We start from the raw sequence: 17,026 nt of genomic DNA on the forward strand, positions 1-17,026 counted from the left end.
GCATTTGTGTATAATCATATATTGTGTCTAACTGGAGCTGTTGAGATTACCCCCTTCCTTCAGAGACAGTTTTAGTGATGTAACCAGGGACCTCCCAAATAAAAAGAGAAAGCACGTGGACTGGACTTTTAGAATGTAGTTTGGATCTGTAACTAGAGTACAGTCCAAAAAACGTGTCTCCTCAATTGACCCAAATTGAACTCTGTCTCTGGATGATTCCTTGCTTCTTGTCTGTTTTAATAGACGTCATCAGTGTTTGTTTCCAGGAACGGAGACCGAACATCGAGTACCGTGATGCAGACAGAGCAGAGACAAGACGATATCAACAGTGTCAACACATTTGCATTTGTGTATAATCATATATTGTGTCTAACTGGAACTGTTGAGATTACCCCCTTCCTTCAGAGACAGTTTTAGTGATGTAACCAGGGACCTCCCAAATAAACAGAGAAAGCACGTGGACTGGACTTTTAGAATGTAGTTTGGATCTGTAACTAGAGTACAGTCCAAAAAACGTGTCTCCTCAATTGACCCAAATTGAACTCTGTCTCTGCATGATTCCTTGCTTCTTGTCTGTTTTAATAGACGTCATCAGTGTTTGTTTCCAGGAACGGAGACCGAACATCGAGTACCGTGATGCAGACAGAGCAGAGACAAGACGATATCAACAGTGTCAACACATTTGCATTTGTGTATAATCATATATTGTGTCTAACTGGAACTGTTGAGATTACCCCCTTCCTTCAGAGACAGTTTTAGTGATGTAACCAGGGACCTCCCAAATAAACAGAGAAAGCACGTGGACTGGACTTTTAGAATGTAGTTTGGATCTGTAACTAGAGTACAGTCCAAAAAACGTGTCTCCTCAATTGACCCAAATTGAACTCTGTCTCTGCATGATTCCTTGCTTCTTGTCTGTTTTAATAGACGTCATCAGTGTTTGTTTCCAGGAACGGAGACCGAACATCGAGTACCGTGATGCAGACAGAGCAGAGACAAGACGATATCACCAGTGTCAACACATTTGCATTTGTGTATAATCATATATTGTGTCTAACTGGAGCTGTTGAGATTACCCCCTTCCTTCAGAGACAGTTTTAGTGATGTAACCAGGGACCTCCCAAATAAAAAGAGAAAGCACGTGGACTGGACTTTTAGAATGTAGTTTGGATCTGTAACTAGAGTACAGTCCAAAAAACGTGTCTCCTCAATTGACCCAAATTGAACTCTGTCTCTGGATGATTCCTTGCTTCTTGTCTGTTTTAATAGACGTCATCAGTGTTTGTTTCCAGGAACGGAGACCGAACATCGAGTACCGTGATGCAGACAGAGCAGAGACAAGACGATATCAACAGTGTCAACACATTTGCATTTGTGTATAATCATATATTGTGTCTAACTGGAACTGTTGAGATTACCCCCTTCCTTCAGAGACAGTTTTAGTGATGTAACCAGGGACCTCCCAAATAAACAGAGAAAGCACGTGGACTGGACTTTTAGAATGTAGTTTGGATCTGTAACTAGAGTACAGTCCAAAAAACGTGTCTCCTCAATTGACCCAAATTGAACTCTGTCTCTGCATGATTCCTTGCTTCTTGTCTGTTTTAATAGACGTCATCAGTGTTTGAACCTGACAGGAACTCTCCTGCGTGTGCTGATTAAATTGTAAGCACCACCAAATGTTAAATTAAAACCCCTCAAGTTGAACATTTTGCTTCAATCAACAATACTCAAGTGATGCACCGGACGTTTACAAGCCGGAACACTCCGGAAAAGTCCCCGAGGTTCTCCTGTGTTTCTTTGACAAGGCTGAGACGTTGCTTCCGGGAACGTGGACAAACAAAGACCCGACTTTAGATTCCAGCTCCCGTAAATGTCTTAATAGCCGATCGTTAGCCGCTAATTGCTCGGCGACTCGGCGGGATGACATCCGGTTAAAGTTTTACAGTCCGGCATCAGCGCGTTGGAGCACGTTGTAAAGTTTATGGAGTCGTTGCTCTTTGCGAGGAGATGAACAAGTCATTAAAAGACCATCAATCAGCCGAGGTAGCTGAGACCCGGCTCGCTACCTTTAGGAGTTTTTACCCCCGGTTTCTCACGGCCAGAAGGGACACTTAGATGGACGACGGTCCGGAATCAATTATCTGTCTGTTACAGGGGGAAGCAAGTCAGAACTGACCGAAATCTTAACACAGATTAACGCTTCCGGAAAAAAACATTCTTCATGTCAAATGTCCATTTAAAGATCGTAAATCTGTTTTTTTCTGCATTTTGCCATTTCACATTTCAGTATTTTTCACACATTTTAACTTTTAGGAGACTGACTTTATTTGTCCTTTCACTTTTTTGTCCCTTTATTTTGGTCATAAATGTTGTTGTGTTGCTCCATTATACATGATTTTTACAAAGAGGGGTATTTTCATGTTCAATGTTCAGATGTGTCATGTTTTGGGGCGGTATAGCTCGGTTGGTAGAGTGGCCGTGCCAGCAACCTGCGGGTTGCAGGTTCGATTCCCGCTTCCGCCATCCTAGTGACTGCCGTTGTGTCCTTGGGCAAGACACTTTACCCACCTGCTCCCAGTGCCACCCACACTGCTTTAAATGTAACTTAGATATTGGGTGTCACTTTGTAAAGTGCTTTGAGTCACTAGAGAAAAGCGCTATATAAATATAATTCAATTCAATTCAATTTTACAGGGGGAAGCAATTCGGAACGGACCGAGGTCTTAACACAGATTAACGCTTCCGGAAAAAAAACATTCTTCATGTTAAATGTCCATTTGAAGACCCAATCGTAAATCTGTTTTTTCTGCATTTTGCCATTTCACATTTCAGTATTTTTCACACATTTTAACTTTTAGGAGACTGACTTTATTTGTCCTTTCACTTTTTTGTCCCTTTATTTTGGTCATAAATGTTGTTGTGTTGCTCCATTTTACATGATTTTTCATGTTCAATGTTCAGATGTGTCATGTTTTACATCCATCCATCCATCCATCCATCATCTTCCGCTTATCCGAGGTCGGGTCGCGGGGGCAACAGCCTAAGCAGGGAAACCCAGACTTCCCTCTCCCCAGCCACTTCGTCTAGCTCTTCCCGGGGGATCCCGAGGCGTTCCCAGGCCAGCCGGGAGACATAGTCTTCCCAACGTGTCCTGGGTCTTCCCCGTGGCCTCCTACCGGCTGGACGTGCCCTAAACACCTCCCTAGGGAGACGTTCGGGTGGCATCCTGACCAGATGCCCGAACCACCTCATCTGGCTCCTCTCCATGTGGAGGAGCAGCGGCTTTACTTTGAGTTCCTCCCGGATGGCAGAGCTTCTCACCCTATCTCTAAGGGAGAGACCCAAACTCATTTGGGCCGCTTGTACCCGTGATCTTATCCTTTCGGTCACGACCCAAAGCTCATGACCATAGGTGAGGATGGGAACGTAGATCGACCGGTAAATTGAGAGCTTTGCCTTCCGGCTCAGCTCCTTCTTCACCACAAGGGATCGATACAACGTCCGCATTACTGAAGACGCCGCACCGATCCGCCTGTCGATCTCACCATCCACTCTTCCCTCACTCGTGAACAAGACTCCTAGGTACTTGAACTCCTCCACTTGGGGCAGGGTCTCCTCCCCAACCCTGAGATGGCATTCCACCCTTTTCCGGGCGAGAACCATGGACTCGGACTTGGAGGTACTGATTCGCATCCCGGTCGCTTCACACTCGGCTGCGAACCGATCCAGTGAGAGCTGAAGATCCCGGCCAGATGAAGCCATCAGGACCACATCATCTGCAAAAAGCAGAGACCTAATCCTGTGTCCACCAAACCGGATCCCCTCAACGCCTTGACTGCGCCTAGAAATTCTGTCCATAAAAGGACTGACCGAGGTCTTAACACAAATTAACGCTTCCGGAAAAACATTCTTTATGTAACATTTCCCTTTAAATTTCAGTTTTCTTCTGCATTTTACCATTTCACATTTTAGTATTTTTCAGATCCTATCTCAGCTACAATCGGGCAGAAGGCGCCGTACACCCTGGACAAGTCGCCACCTCATCTCAGCCAACACATCTCGGCAGACGACATTCACACTCACATTCACACCATTTAGTTTTGCCAATCAAGTGAATTAGTGAGTGAATTATATTTATATAGCGCTTTTCTCAAGTGACTCAAAGCGCTTTACATAGTGAAACCCAATATCTAAGTTACATTTAAACCAGTGTGGGTGGCACTGGGAGCAGGTGGGTAAAGTATCTTGCGCAACCCCAGGTTTAATGTTTTTTGCAATTTAATTTGTGACAGTGCCACGTAAGATATGTTTTAATTGCGGATGCTGTCACGCCTGTAAGTTATGTTTTGGTTTTGGTCATGCTATGTTTAGTTTTTGGTTCCTGGTTTTGTTTGTTTCCATGCCAACTCATTAGTTTTCACCTGTCACGTCCCTGTTCTCAGCCTCACACCTGTTTTCACTAATGATCATAGCTATTTAAGTCACTCTTTTTCTTGTCTTCGTCCTGGGATCTTCACACTCGCACGCACCCTACCCATGCTGCACCCAACCTTCATGCCCTCGTCCACAGTTCCATGCCGTGTAAGTTTATGTATTCATGACACAGTGCAAGTTTTGTTTTGTTTGTATATAGTCATGCCATTGTGTTGTTTCTGTTCATAGTTCATTCATGCCAATCGAGCAAGTGTTTTTGTTTCACGTTCGTACTGTTTAGCCAAGTTTCCTCCTCCATTGTGAGCGCCTTTTGTTGTTTATTTGTTTATTAAATAAAAAAACATGTACTTACGTCCACGCCGCACTCGTGCTGATTCTCATCTGCATCGAAGAAACAATCCACGTCCAAGCCTTGTTGTGACAGATGTGGGTTTATCGATTTTTAAATACACAAAAAAAATAACCCTGTGGAGGGTGGGGTGGCCTGCGGACCTGCAGCAAAGTGGGGTGTGCCAGGACTGGCTTCGAAATCAGCGACAGGTGCGTAGATGGCCCACCTGGGCCTGCTTATCTAATCACCTGTCGCTCTGTTAAAAGGCAGGGTTGGAGTTGGAGCACGAGCGAGACTGACACACGGAAGACAGTTGCTGAAACTCAACAATTTATTGCAAAATAAACCAGTGTTCAAACCCTGAAAAGGATCGGTCATGTGGGTGATTGGTGGTCCAGAGAACCCGGAGGGAAGATACCTCCACAAACCCGTTTTGTACACTGCCCTGTTCAATGCCCAGTAGTGCGTATTTGCGTTCCTGTAAACCAGGGCTAGGGAACCTATGGCTCCAGAGCCAGATGTGACTCTTTTGATGACTGCATCTGGCTCTCAGATCAATCTTAGCTGACATTGCTCAAAACGAAAGGTAAAGAATAATTCCGCTGGTAATCACAGTGTTAAAAATAATGTTTAAAATATGAAACATTCTCATGCATTTTAATCCATCTATCCGTTTTCTACCAGACCTGTTCAAGAAGTCACATCAATGGTAAGAAGTATTTAATTTATTATTGGCTAGCCTCAGAATTGTCAAGACGTGGAGGTTTTCGCAGCTTGCTGCAAGGTTTGTTCTCCCGGGATGCAAACAGACTACTCTGGACCAGGCGTGAAGGTAGGAACATTTTTAATTAATAACTATCAAAATAGGAACAAACAAAAAGGCGCACGAGGCAAAAATACAACTTAAACAGAACTATAGACAAGAAACAAAACTCACTAAACTGTGGGATGAATAAACAAAACTTACTTGGCATGAAAAAGGAGCAGCATGAACTATGGCATGAACAGAGGGTAGGTTGGAGTTTCATACGCTGGCTGGCCGATTCAGGTCCCTCCACGCAAGTGCCTTCCTCACTTTTAGATTTTGTTCTGTGGACTTGACCCATGAGCCGAAGTACTTGAAGTCACCGACTTCCTTTGTGGTTGTTCCCGCTTTATCGACCTCTCCTGAGGCTGAATGTTCTGCTCGGATGTTAGAAGTGACCGCCTCTGTTTTTTTTCCTGCATTCAGTCAAAAACCAACCTCGCCGCGCTCCGACTCCGCTCTGCTCAAAAGCTGTTGTGGTTTCTACTTGTGGTTAGGGAGCAGGCAGGTTAGGGAGCGGTCACATATATTATATATATATATATATATATATATATATATATATATATATATATATAAGGGACGGCGTGGCCCAGTGGAAGAGTGGCCGTGGGTAACTCAAGGGTCCCTGGTTCAATCCCCACCTGGTACCAACCTTGTCACATCCGTTGTGTCTTGAGCGAGACATTTCACCCTTGCTCCTGATGGGTGCTGGTTAGCGCCTTGCATGGCAGCTCCCTCCATCAGTGTGTGAATGTGTGTGTGAATGGGTAAATGTGGAAGTAGTGTCAAAGCGCTTTGAGTACCTTGAAGGTAGAAAAGCGCTATACAAGTACAACCCATTTTATATATATATATATATATATATATATATATATATATATATATATATATACATATATATATATAAAATAAATCATAGAGCCCCCTTGTGTTCTCTCCCCATGGTAAACACGACAATTTTGCAATTTGATTCGATTATCTCAGCTACAATTGGGCGGAAGACAGCTAACACCCTATATATATATATATATATATATATATATATATATATATATATATATATATATATATATATATATATATATATATATATACAGTCGCCGCCACCTAATCGCAGAGCGCAGGATTTTTTATATATATAGGATTAGGATTTTATGTATGTATATATATATATATATATATATATATATATATTTATATATATGTAAATATATACATATAAAATAAATCCTATAGATACCACGACCCCTTGTGGTCTGTGCCGTCGACTCCCCCACGGGAAACACAACAATTACACCAACTCACAAGTCGATTCAATTACGTATCTAAAGGTGATGATCTCATCGATTCTTGAAAATGATGAATCCATTTAAAATCAAAATAAACAAGAATACTAATTTAGGTCTAAATCAAGTGTTTAGAGCTCCTAATTCACAGTATCAAACTGGTGTTAGCATTGTTACATTTGAAATAATGGTATTAAATGTGTCTTATCGCCAGTTTTGAATGTTTAATAACAGTCTTATTTGGCATTTTCTTAATAATTCTCACCAACCTTTGAATGACAGAAGAAACAAAAAGTCATACAAAAGTAGGGCGCCAACATTGTTTTTGGTGTTTGGAACAAGTTTTCTGCCGCCTTCCTTGAAGATGTCTATATCGACAAAAGCTGTCATCACACATCTTCCTAAACCTGACGGAGCTTTACTGTATGCCTGCTCGCTTCTATCCTGCACTGCCCCTGAAATCCAAGGAGGAAGTGTGTGCGTTTATTTTTGTTGTTGTTGTTTTTTTTTTAAATGTATTCCACCTCCACACTCCCAAGGTGTGCCGGCAATAACATCCAACACGTGCCCGTCACTTCATCCCCGGCCTTGTAAACATCGCCTGCGTTTTTTTTTGTTTTTTTTTCTTCTCATTCGGCGGCTCCTTGAAGTCACCTTTCTCATTCCGGGAATCTGCAATGCAGGCAGCCTCTCGCGGAGGTGTTGGTCGGGCGAGCAGGAGAGGCTCGGCGGCTGCATTATTTATGAACGGGCGGGCCGGGCCGGCGAGTGATAGGCGGCGAAAAGGACCCGCCGGCACGGCCTCGTAACCGCGGCGGAGCAATCAGACAGCCTTTTCACTCCAGCCATTAGACGCCGCCTCATCCTGTCAGAGGAGGGGGAGAACGTTGATGGGGAGAACGTTGCAGCTGATTGACACGGAGCGCTGATGAATATTTCTCGGGATCAACACAGACGTCTCAATCTCCGGCGTCTCATCTGGGACGAGGCGGGAAAAAGTCATATAACGCACAAATCAGGGCGGAATGGACGTGGCGTTTAGAAGCGGGACAAGAGACGTTTGCAACGCTCGCATCGTCATGGCAGTCTGTGGGATCATAGACCGCCACTCAGACCTGTCTTTTGTCTGCCGGGTTGCAGTGTCCATCTTCAGTTCCCTCAAATTCCGTTTAACGGTGTCCTTGTTATTAATCAATCAATGTTTACTTATATAGCCCTAAATCACTAGTGTCTCAAAGGGCTGCACAAACCACTACGACATCCTCGGTAGGCCCACATAAGGGCAAGGAAAACTCACACCCAGTGGGACATCGGTGACAATGATGACTATGAGAACCTTGGAGAGGAGGAAAGCAATGGATGTCGAGCGGGTCTAACATGATACTGTGAAAGTTCAATCCATAATGGATCCAACACAGTCGCGAGAGTCCAGTCCAAAGCGGATCCAACACAGCAGCGAGAGTCCCGTTCACAGCGGAGCCAGCAGGAAACCATCCCAAGCGGAGGCGGATCAGCAGCGCAGAGATGTCCCCAGCCGATACACAGGCAAGCAGTACATGGCCACCGGATCGGACCGGACCCCCTCCACAAGGGAGAGTGGGACATAGAAGAAAAAGAAAAGAAACGGCAGATCAACTGGTCTAAAAAGGAGGTCTATTTAAAGGCTAGAGTATACAAATGAGTTTTAAGGTGAGACTTAAATGCTTCTACTGAGGTGGCATCTCGAACTGTTACCGGGAGGGCATTCCAGAGTACTGGAGCCCGAACGGAAAACGCTCTATAGCCCGCAGACTTTTTTTGGGCTTTGGGAATCACTAATAAGCCGGAGTCCTTTGAACGCAGATTTCTTGCCGGGACATATGGTACAATACAATCGGCAATGTGCCCCCTCACATTGATAACAAAAATGAGCAGACGCATTTCGATCATAAGAAGAAGTGCCTATTTTTTAACCGACACAACTACTAAGCAAGTTATGTATATATATATATATATATATGTAAATATATATATATATATAAAATAAATCATATAGATACCACGCCCCCTTGTGGTCTGTGCCGTCTACTCCCCCACGGGAATCACAACAATTACACCAACTCACAAGTCGATTCAATTACATATCTAAGGGTGATGATCTCATCGATTCTTGAAAATGATGAATCCATTTAAAATCAAAATAAACAAGAATACTAATTTAAGTCTAAATCAAGTGTTTAGCACTCCTAATTACAGTATCAGATTAGTGTTAGCATTGTTACATTTGAAATAACGGTATTAAATGTGTCTTATCGCCAGTATTGAATGTTTAATAACAGTCTTATTGTCAGGGTTATTAGTTGTTGAACCCCAAGATGCAGGGATGGAGGCAGGCATTGGATATGAAGACATTATTTAATATAAATAATAGAACAAGAACAAACAAAAAGCACGCACATGGGCGGAATAACAAACTAAGGGAGCTAGCACTGGAAGCTAGTAAACAAAAAGGAACTTTAGCATGGAAGCTACAGGATCACAAACAGAAAAACTGGAAATAACTAATGGCTAACAAGAACAGCTTACCGCTATGACAACCAGGACAAAATGTAGCATGACAGGTAATAGCTGAAAAGAATCACAGACACGACAAGAGCAACATGTGGCAACGACAAGTCCGAATGACAATACAATGATCCAGCACTGACTGGAGGAACAAAGCAGGTAAAATAGGAGCCGGCCAATTGACATCAGGTGTGACCAGATGCCAATCAGCTGCAGCTGAGTGAAAACAGGACACAGGGAGACATACAGGAAGCTGAACCAAAATAAGAGCACTAGACAGGAACTAAGTACAGGAAATACTAAACACAGAGGAAACAGACAAATGCAGAGGAAAAAAACTAAAACATAGACAAACTGTCAGGGGTAAGCCTGACACTTATATGGCATTGCCTTAATAATTGGGATGGTTTCCTGCTGGCTCTGCTGTGAACGGGACTCTCGCTGCTGTGTTGGATCCGCTTTGGACTGGACTCTCGCGACTGTGTTGGATCCATTATGGATTGAACTTTCACAGTATCATGTTGGACCCGCTCGACATCCATTGCTTTCCTCCTCTCCAAGGTTCTCATAGTCATCATTGTCACCGACGTCCCACTGGGTGTGAGTTTTTCCTTGCCCTTATGTGGGCCTACCGAGGATGTCGTGGTGGTTTGTGCAGCCCTTTGAGACACTAGTGATTTAGGGCTATATAAGTAAACATTGATTGATTGATTGGTTATACAATCCCTTCACTGCAAAAAGTCAGTGTTGAAAAACAAGAAAACAAAAAACAAAAATGAGGGGTATTTTACTTGAACTAAGCAAAATTATCTGCCAATAGAAAAAGAAAATTTGGCTTGACAAGACTTTCCAAAACAAGTCAAATTAGCTAACTTCAATGAACCCAAAAATACCTTAAAATAAGTATATTCTCACTAATAACAAGTGTACTACTACAGTATACGAGTACGTACTTTCTATTGTTTCATTGAAAATAAAACGGCAAAGTCTATTTGGCCGTCATCTGTTTTAATATGAGAAACAATTGTGTCAAAGTCAGGATTTTGTTTTACGTTCTTAAAATAAGAAATTCTTACTTTAAAAAGTAGTTTTATACTTGTGAGTGTTGATGACACAGCTTTGCAACATTTGATATTCTAGTTTCAAGCATGTTTTACTCAATATAGGTCATCAAATCTCAGCTACAAGCTGTAATATCTTACTGAGATCATTTAGGAACTAAACACTTCAAACAAGTATAGAATCTTATGTATGGCCACGCAAGTCCCGGGATGCCCAAAATGTCCATAACACACCCAGCCGAGGGGTATGAAAGTTGCAAAAGTCAGCAAAAAGCCCAAAAATGTTCAAAATACCTACACAGGTTCGAGTCCCACAAGATCCGCCGCCGGCCGGGATGCCCAAAATGTCCAAAACGCGCCTAGCAAAGTTCCACGGGAAGGTGGGGAGAAAAGTCGGTGAAATGTTCAAAAGTCCCACCCGGGTTCGAGTGTGTGCTCAAACTCAACCTCGAACCCGGTTGGGACTCGAACCTTGGTAGGTATTTTGAACATTTTGGAGGACTTTTGCCGACTTTTCTAATTTTCCCCCCCTACTTCCCGTGGGACTTTGCTGGGTGCGTTTTGGACATTTTTTGTATCCCGGGATTTGTGTGGCCGGCGGCGGGACTCGTGGGACTGGAACCCGAGGAGGTATTTTGGACACAATGTGGACTTTTGAACATTTTGGCCACCTTTTCCCCCTCTTCTTCCCCGCCTTCCTGTGCACCATTGCTGGGTGTGTTTTGGACACTTGGACAAAAATAGTTTCCAGCATATTTTACTCAAAACAGGTCATAAAATGTCGGAAACAAGCTGTAGTATCTTACTGAGATCATTTAGGACCTAAACACTTCAAACAAGTATAGAATCTTATGTATGGCCGCGCAAGTCCCGCGATGCCCAAAATGTCCATTACACACCCAGCCGAGTCCCATGGGGAGGGGGTATGAAAGTTGCAAAAGTCAGCAAAAGTCCCAAAAATGTTCAAAATACCTACACAGGTTCGAGTCCCACAAGTTCCGCCTGCCCAAAGTGTCCAAAACGCGCCCAGCAAAGTTCCACGGGAAGGTGGGGAGAAAAGTCGGTGAAATGTTCAAAAGTCCCACCCGGGTTCGAGTGTGCGCTCAAACTCAACCTCGAACCCGGTTGGGACTCGAACCTTGGTAGGTATTTTGAAAATTTTGGGGGACTTTTGCCGACTTTTCTAATTTTCCCCCCCTACTTCCCGTGGGACTTTGCTGGGTGCGTTTTGGACATTTTTTGTATCCCAGGATTTGTGTGGCCGGCGGCGGCACTCATGGGACAGGAACCCCGGGGAGGTATTTTGGACACAATTGGGACTTTTGAACATTTTGGCCGCCTTTTCCCCCTCTTCTTCCCCGCCTTCCTGTGCACCATTGCTGGGTGTGTTTTGAACACTTGGACAAAAATAGTTTCCAGCATATTTTACTCAAAACAGGTCATAAAATGTCGGAAACAAGCTGTAGTATCTTACTGAGATCATTTAGGACCTAAACACTTCAAACAAGTATAAAATCTTATGTATGGCCGCGCAAGTCCCGGGATGCCCAAAATGTCCATAACACACCCAGCTGAGTCCCATGGCGAGGGGGTATGAAAGTTGCAAAAGTCAGCAAAAGTCCCAAAAATGTTCAAAATACCTACACAGGTTCGAGTCCCACAAGTTCCGCCGCCGGCCGGGATGCCCAAAGTGTCCAAAACGCGCCCAGCAAAGTTCCACGGGAAGGTGGGGAGAAAAGTCGGTGAAATGTTCAAAAGTCCCACCCGGGTTCGAGTGTGCGCTCAAACTCAACCTCGAACCCGGTTGGGACTCGAACCTTGGTAGGTATTTTGAACATTTTGGAGGACTTTTGCCGACTTTTCTAATTTTCCCCCCCTACTTCCCGTGGGACTTTGCTGGGTGCGTTTTGGAAATTTTTTGTATCCCGGGATTTGTGTGGCCGGCGGCGGGACTCGTGGGACTGGAACCCGAGGAGGTATTTTGGACACAATGTGGACTTTTGAACATTTTGGCCACCTTTTCCCCCTCTTCTTCCCCGCCTTCCTGTGCACCATTGCTGGGTGTGTTTTGGACACTTGGACAAAAATAGTTTCAAGCATATTTTACTCAAAACAGGTCATAAAATGTCGGAAACAAGCTGTAGTATCTTACTGAGATCATTTAAGACCTAAACACTTCAAACAAGTATAGAATCTTATGTATGGCCACGCAAGTCCCGGGATGCCCAAAATGTTCATAACACACCCAGCCGAGTCCCATGGGGAGGGGGGATGAAAGTTGCAAAAGTCAGCAAAAGTCCCAAAAATGTTCAAAATACCTACACAGGTTCGAGTCCCACAAGTTCCGCCGCCGGCCGGGATGCCCAAAATGTCCAAAACGCGCCCAGCAAAGTTCCACGGGAAGGTGGGGAGAAAAGTGAGAAAAGTCAGGGAGCGAACTATTTAGTCAGCAAAGAACACGCCACAAATTAGCTGCACTGTTTTATAAGCTCCAGGATTCAAAGCGTAGGAAAAAAAGTAATGGCTTATAATCCGGAATTTAGGATATTTTCCTTAAGGCATTGCGGCCATAACATGTGTTTTGTCTGATGTATCGATTAATCGAACAAACTAACCAATAGATTACTAAAGTAATCGATAGCCTTGGCCCTAAGGAACAAAGGGCGATGGATATGTTAACGAGGAAATAAACGATATTCCACGGTACTTTGCGAAGAAGAGTACTTCGTTAGCATTCAGGAGCGCTTGTTTGTGGAGATTTCCATAAATCCTACATTCCAAAGGTGGCTTCCTTTGTGGTGTTTACGTGATATCAAATGAATAAAGCATGACGTGTTGGAGGAGAGGCTGGATTATGGCTTCAAGGGATTGGGGGGTCGCAAGGTCCGAGAGGTGTGGCTGTTCCTAGGCTGTTCCTTAATACGTTGCCTAAGGGCTAGAATACATACTCTCGCGTCATAAAACTTGCGTCCTCTCTGAAGGCATCTTGTTCGATTTATAGCTCTTCCGTAGAGGGTGGCGCCAGACTTGTAATTCTCTTCCAAAACTCTTAGAAAGAGTGACGACAACTACAACGTCGACATCTTTGTCTATAGTGGAACTAATCACTCAGAATCATCAATTTACTTATTTGGAGGGGGGCGTGGTGTGTACAGACCAGCCTCGAAGCCAGCGGCAGGTGAGTGGATTGCCCAGCTGGGTTTGGCTATCTAATCACCTGTTGCCCTTATTAGCAGCAGCCGGGCGGAGACAGGTAGTTGGAGTTGATGCTGGTGAGCAGACACAGACGCTGGATATTGCGAGAGAGAGAAGGCCGGAAAGACGACACGCCAAAAAGACTGAAAAGTCCCGGAGCAGAGACTGTCGCGTGTGCGCTCAGAATAAAAGACATTGTTGAACCCTAAATACCGGGCTCTCGTGCTATTGTGTGGTGATCCGAAGAACCCACAAGAGGGCAACCTACGCATCTTATCGTTCATAGAAAAAATTAAATTCCCTTCCGTTTTTAAAGGCCTACTGAAAGCCACTACTAGCGACCACGCAGTCTGATAGTTTATATATCAATGATGAAATATTAACATTGCAACACATGCCAATACGGCCGCTTTAGTTTACTAAATTGCAATTTTAAATTTCCCGGGAGTTTCTTGCTTTAAGCGTCACAGACTGTTAGGAACTATTAACGCTGCACACACACACAGCTAAAAGTCGTCTGCTTTAACCGCATAATTACACAGTATTTTGGACATCTGCATTGCTGAATCTTTTGCAATTTGTTCAATTAATAATGGAGAAGTCAAAGTAGAAAAATGGAGTCTGGAAGCTTTAGCCTTTAGCCACACAAACACAAGGTGATTCCTTGTTTAAAATTCCCGGAGGCGAAGCTTTCCTATGGATCAGAGCGGTCAAGCGAACATGGACTCCAACCAAATGTCAACCAGCAGTTTTCGGTGAGAAAATTGTGGTAAAAAGTCGCCACTTACCGGAGATCAGCTGAGCTTGTGCCGTCCGTACAGCTGCCGTCGACTTCCATCGGACACTGGCCTCAGCACACCCGTGGCCACACCCCTCCGACTATCAGGTACTGTTAAACTCACTAAAACACTAGCAACACAATAGAAAGATAAGGGATTTCCCAGAATTATCCCAGTAAATGTGTCTAAAAACATCTGAATCCTGTTACGCCTGTTTGGCATAGTGACGCCGGGTTCGATTCCCTCGAGGATGCGTCGAAAATTGAACACAGCAAAAGGTATGAACTAATGATTTATTTAACAAAAGGTGCTAGAGAACAAAAATACTGGAGCTAAGAAAAGGCAAGCAAAGGACGCTAGCATGAGAGCTAGGATAAACAAATAGTAAACTAAACTGGCACGTAGGCACACAAAGGGGAAAAACAAAACATTTAGCATGAGAGCTAAGAATGAAAAAAATTGCGCAGCGTGAGAGCTGGCGAGAATGATGCAGAAATTGCATGGAAGCAAAAGTGCAAAGCAGACAAGAACAAATTTGGATCCCAGACTGAACAACAAAAGATGCAGGCTTAAATAAGGCAGGTGATTAGTGAGGACAGGTGTGCAGGGCCGCGAGTAAAAGGTGAAACTGATAAGCTACCATGGTGACCGACTAAACAAGAAATAATAGGATCAGATGGAGGGAACCTATGGCTCTAGAGCCAGATGTGGCTCTTTTGATGACTACATATGGCTCTCAGATAATTATATTTATATAGCGCTTTTCTCTAGTGACTCAAAGCGCCTTACAAAGCGCCACCCAATATCTAAGTTCCATTTAAAGCAGTGTGGGCGGCACCGGGGGCAGGTGTGTAAAGTGTCTTGCCCAAAGACACAACGGCAGTGACTAGAATGGCGGAAGCGGGAATCGAACCTGGAACCCTCAGGTTGCTAGCACGGCCGCTCTACCAACCGAGCTATGCCGAGTAACCGTGTAATACTCTTCCGTATCAGTAGGTGGCAGTCGGAAGCCAATTGCTTTGTAGATGTGGGAAACAGCGGGAGGCAGAGTGCAGGTAAAAAGGTGTCTAATGCTTAAACCAGGGGTAGGGAACCTATGGCTCTAGAGCCAGATCTGGCTCTCAGATAAATCTTAGCTGACATTGCTTAACATGATAAGTAATGAAGAATTCCGCTGGTAATCAGTGTCAAGAATAACGTTCAAAATATAAAACATTCTCATGCGTTTTAATCCAACCATCCGTTTTCTACCGCACCTGTTCAAGATGTCGCATTAATGGTAAGAAGTATTTTATGTATTATTGGTTAACTTTTACAATAACAATGTTGTTAAAAAGAATAACAGACTTATTATACACTACAAATGTTGGTCATACTTAAAAATGCACAAATTGAGTTGTATTCATCCATCCATCATCTTCCGCTTTTCCGAGGTCGGGTCGCGGGGGCAGCAGCCTAAACAGGGCAGCTCAGCCTTCCCTCTCCCCAGCCACTTCGTTTAGCTCTTCCCTGGGGATCCCGAGGCGTTCCAGGGCCAGCCGGGAGAGATAGTCTTCCCAACGTGTCCTGGGTCTTTCCCGTGGCCTTAAACCGGTTGTTCGGGTGGCATCCTGACCAGATGCCCGAACCACCTCATCTGGCTCCTCTCCATGTGGAGGAGCAGCGGTTTTACTTTGAGTTCCTCCCGGATGGCAGAGCTTCTCACCCTATCTCTAAGGGAGAGACCTGGAAACTCATTCCGGCCGCTTGTACCCGTGATCTCATGCGGGCCCTAATTACATGGCGGGCCAAATTTGGCCCGCGGGCCCGAGTTTGACACCCGTGAATTACAGTGTATTATGCAGCCATCATTTCAAAAGATGGTGTTTCGAAGAGGGTCTCTTGCGAAAGGCAGAGATGGGCATCGCCACCACCCGTCGACTGGTGCTGGAAAAAGGTGCGGCGCCGACCTTCAGGTTGTGCAGGTACCACCATATAATCTCACTAAAACACTAGTAACACAATAAGCAGATAAGGGATTTTCTAGAATTATCCTTGTAAATTTGTCTAATAACATCTGAATCGCTCTGCCGTCAAGTTTTTTTTTTTAGTCCTTCACTCTCACTTTCCTCATCCACGAATCTTTCATCCTCGCTCAAATTATGGGTAAATCGTCGCTTTGTCAGTCCGAATTGCTCTCAATTATAAACAATGTTCAGATGTGAGGAGCTCCACAACCCGGTACAGACAAGGCTTTTTTATTAGCACCAAAAGTTGCGATGTTCTCTACTAAATCCTTTCAGCAAAAATATGGTAATATGGCGAAATGATGAAGTATGACACATAGAATGGACCTGCTATCCCCGTTTAAATAAGAACATCTCATTTCAGTAGGCCTTTAAGGCGGTCTGTCATGACATTTTTAGCATTCGATCAAATTTTATCATGAGGTTTTGTATTAGTTTTCCTAACTAATGTGCCCAGGCACATTTTTTAATTTTCTAAATTTGACCCCCGAGGCAAAATAATTGCCCAGGCCTGGTTTAAGGGTTTAGTAAGGGTTTAGACATGGCCTTAGTGCCGAAGCGGCCTTAATGACATGTGTG

The sequence above is a fragment of the Nerophis ophidion genome, linkage group LG14 (genome assembly GCF_033978795.1).
Source record: "Nerophis ophidion isolate RoL-2023_Sa linkage group LG14, RoL_Noph_v1.0, whole genome shotgun sequence".
NCBI classification, from domain to species: domain Eukaryota; kingdom Metazoa; phylum Chordata; class Actinopteri; order Syngnathiformes; family Syngnathidae; genus Nerophis; species Nerophis ophidion.